Raw genomic sequence first — 4,761 nt, forward strand, 5'->3', positions numbered from 1 at the left:
TTATGTTTATTCTGTGATTGGCATAAAACATAAAATTACCAAAATTCTTTCATTTCGCTTTAACCTCTTGCACACTTTAAGGGGAACTCACCTTATGTCAGCGAGTGACTCCGCCTTTAGTTTGGGATTAGCTTCAATAAATAAATTACTGAACATATTCTGTGTCCTTTTCTAGAGCTCACGTGTCAAGCGACAAAATAGAAGGAAGAACTGCAGAGGTTTTTTCTGTAATCTCTTCCAGCGGAATCGCCCTGGACTCAGTAGTCCGATTGCTCGGCCTGGCAAAAACAGCCGAACATCGCCGCACATCATCTACGTCTAAACATTCCCCAACACAGCACATTCATTACCCAGTACACCGGATCACTGGAATGTGATTGGTCTCCTGTGATATTATATGTTGCGGTTCCTTATATTGCTTTTTATGCTCTGATACAATGTAGCCAAGCATTCACTGCAATGAATGATGGAAATAAAACCATTCACTCTGTCAATGTTCTGTATGATCATTTCTGATGACCAAGATGTCGCAATGTCTGCAGAGATGAATGAGAAGCAAAAGATTGTAAGCTCTTGGGGACAGCGGCCTCTCCTCCTCATGTGTCACTGTCTGTATCTGTCTGTAATTTGCAGCCCCTATTTATTGTACAGCGCTGCGTAATATGTTGGTGTTATATAAATACTGCTTAATAATAATAAAAGGCCAAAGAAATATCACACTCAGGATTTAATTCACACCAAGCAGATGAGAAATATAATGGAGGCATCCAGTTTTCTCCGGGTATCAAAAAAACACATAAAACCATTATATTCACCTTTTTTATTCTTTTATACATCTCAGCAGCTTCTTTGCAGCCGCTTCCTCTCTATATGCACTCTAGAGATGTCTGCCAGGATTTCTCAGGATGGGTTCCCGATGGTGACAACAGATGATGATGCCTGGGTAAGGTACAGTTGGGGTCTCCATTAGAAACCTTTGTGGGCATACAGAAGCGTTGTCACCCTATAACAGGAAGTGCCTGAACAGGGCCATTGTTCTCTAGAGCAAAGGATTAATGTCAATGAAAATGAATTATAAGAGGTTTATAGAACTAGTTTTCTTTAATCCATTATATGCGGGCATGTGACACCCCAAACAGATTCTATATATCAAGAGACAATTTTATTTTTTAGTTTGGACGCTTTGTCGGGTTTATTCTGCTGTCCGTGTCCCCTGTTGGGGAGATTCTCTATTAATCCTCCAATCAGCTCATTCAGCTCTGAAATCCCAAATATGAAGTTGTTACTGAAACAGAGGGGATCTTCCAATAGGGATACTACAGGGACAACTTTGGGGAGATCTCTTCTTTCTGTTGCATCTACAGGAAAGGAAATGAAGAGAATTCTCCCCAATGAGAGACAGAGGGAAACCATAAAGCGAAGGAATAATATTAACCCTTTCCTTCTTCCACCACCCTTGGCTTTTGACCTAGATGCTAGAAGCTGCAGCATTGTGCATCCACCAATCAATTCCTAGTTTGCATTTCAAGCAAATATTCCCCAGATAGGGGGCGCCATTCACCATTAACATTCTTTAACGAACAGGTGGGGGACATAGATATCAGTTTTTTATATGTACAGTCATCCTTATAGTCAAGGAATTTTTTACTCCATACACCATGGTGGTTTTCTAGATAATCCATCCTATCTGCAGTAACTGCGCCCAATGTGAATCTGATGCAATCTCAGACCTTGGTATGGAATCTACCTGCAGCCGCCCCATTGAAAATGAATGGGGACAGCAATGAGCAATACAATACCACTCACCGCTGTCTAATGTGCAGATGCTGCTTCTTTATAAAACAATTCTGCAGTGCAAAAGATTGAGCAGCTGACAAGGTGCCTGTTACCAGGAGCCACAATATTATTACACAGTATTTATATAGCACCAACATATTACACAGCGCTGTACAAAGTCCATAGTCATGTGACTAGCTGTCCCTCAAAGGAGCTAACGATCTAATGTCCCTACCAAAGTCATATGTCTTTATTACAGTCCAAGGGCAATTTGGGGGGAAGTCAATTAACCTAACTGCATGTGTTTGGAATGTGGGAGAAAACCCACACAAACATGGGGAGAACCTGCAAACTCCATGCAGATAGTGTCCTGGCCGAGATTCCAACCTGGGACCCAGCGCTGCAAAAGTCCGGAGTGCTAACCACTGAGCCACCGTGCGGCCCATGGCATGGGATCACTTGCTCCATTGGCCTAAACCTACCCCAAGAGTGTGAACACCTAATCTGATTGGTATAAATGGGGTAGATTGTTTCAGTTCTATGACATAAAGAAGTTGTAACGTGTATGGTCACCTTGTAAGATAGGTAATCTGAGTCCTGGATGTGTCCTATGGTCACAATGCAAGGAGATACCCAATCAGTTTTTGAGACCTGTTTCCAAAAATTTTTTATATCTTGCTTGACATTACAATTGGCTGACCATGACTTTTAGGAATCTGTGAATATTAAAGAGTTACTCCTCCCCCTTATGTTATAGAGATAAGGGAAGGGGTTAATATGTGGTTACAGTCATGTGTTTGTATTGAAATATATATATGGAAACATTGTGGTCTGGGGTTTACTTAATAAACATGTTGCAAATTACATATGAAACTCTTTCCTATATTGTGGCTGCAATGTAGAGAACTAGATATGATGAAATATACCAAAGGAAGCATTGCAGGGAGACCAACATGGAGGAATTATGTAAATGTTATTTTATGCCTGGTCAAAATAATAAAAAAAAATCATATTTTGCATAGCTCTGCAGTGAATATATTTCCATTTTTTTATTATTTAAAGAAATTGCTGCAAGCACAGAGAAACGCCTGCTAATGTACCAGAAATTCAGCTCCTAACTTCCATTAATAAGCTGACAACGCTGCCTCTGGTGCACCAAAATTCTAAGAAATGTTGTCAGCCCTACACAGTTCTCCCTGTTGGACTACAGAACACCTTCCCCAAATTTATGTTAGGATAAGGTTGGAGATATGTACTGATGTTAATAAATGGAAAAATGAGTCACGCCCCTGGGAAATGACACCAATCTGCGTCTATCCTTATCTGTGTATTTAAAGTTGAGCCGGAATGGATGGCACTTGGACTGTTCACGGTTTTTGTAGTATGTGGAGTACAAGTGAAAGCAGGTATGGATATCCAAGGTTTGGTTTTAGTTATAATGCTGCTTTTTCTTATTGAGATTCATTGTCAGTATTATTATAAATATTATTATTATTTCTTCATCAGAGGTTTGGATAAATCGTGCAGGATGGTAATTATGGATTGCAAATGTATAAAGTTCTCTGGCAGCAACATATATGGAAACTATTTGTAATATGTCACTGAGTGTTACAAATCTGCATCTGGGGATTTTCTTGGTACAATTCCCTTAATTCTTCTAACACATAAGAGTAAAACCTAATAACAAATGATTCACAAACACATAAAAGCTTAATCATATCACATAGTAACATAGCTACATAGTAGGTTAGGTTAAAAAAAAAACAATCAAGTTCACCCACTAGGAAAATAAACATATCCTGGATACAAAACCCTATAAGACATAGTTGGTCCAGAGGTAGGCAAAAAAAACCCCGGGTACAATTTGCTTCAACAAGGGAAAAAAAATTCCTTCCTGATTCCATGAGGCAATCGAATGATCCCCAGTTATATTCTGTGCTTCTAGAAATCATCCAGCTTTTTCTTAAAGCAATCTATAGAACTTGCTGAAACTCCTTCCTGAGGGAGCCGATTAACTGCTACTCCACTGTCTTACTGATTACTTACTTCCTCATAAAAAGAGAGTAAATTTGTTTGACAGCTTCTGTCTTTCTTGAAGCCATGCTGACTATCACTTATATTATTATTTTCTAGCAGAAACTAACGGGTCTGTAGTTACCTGGTAATGACTTTGCTCCCTTTTTGAAGATAGGAACCACATTGGCCTTAAGCCAATCCATTGGTACATTGCCAGTGATTAAAGAGTCTCTAAAAGTTAGAAATAATAACTTTGAAATAACCAAGCTCAGCTCTTTGAGGACACGTGGATGTAATCCATCAGGTCCTGGTGCTTTGTCAACTATAGTTTTGCCCAACTGTTTCTAAATCATAATAATGTTGAGCCATTGTGACTCATTTATTCCATCAGTTTGTCAGTTTTTACCATACAATGGCTCAATACAAATTTTTAATCTAATCCATCAATATGAGTCTTTTCCTTTCCCTGTAGTGTTTCGCCTACTTGACTTTATCACAAGAACAGTTTTAAAGAGCCTTCATATCTCTTTCTCAAAACCAAAAAAGCCTTTAAGGCATCTTTTGTATTTATATCACATCTTTCATATATTTCATAAAACTATAATTTATTGAAATATTAAAACAGAGAAATTCACATATCAGCCATGCATGTACAATGCCTTTTCGGTCCCAATTTCAAGAATTGCGGGACTGATTTCAAAGTTGAAATGATAAATCTCATGCATTAAAAACAATTGAATGATTCAGCTGCTATAAAGCATGGTGGTGGCTAACCTCTTGATGGAACCAGGTGAACAACGCTCATATTTGTATACAGCTCTTAATTCATTTTCCTTATATTTCTAAATGAATATCATGGGTAACTCGCTCCTGGGAGGTTATTAAATCGTTCTTTTCATTTTCTGCATCATCACATTTCTGAGATGTAAGTTGGGAAAGAGCTGTTTTTAATGGATGAGATTTATCATT

This window comes from Pyxicephalus adspersus, unplaced genomic scaffold (genome assembly GCF_032062135.1).
Source record: "Pyxicephalus adspersus unplaced genomic scaffold, UCB_Pads_2.0 Sca140, whole genome shotgun sequence".
In the NCBI taxonomy this organism is placed as follows: domain Eukaryota; kingdom Metazoa; phylum Chordata; class Amphibia; order Anura; family Pyxicephalidae; genus Pyxicephalus; species Pyxicephalus adspersus.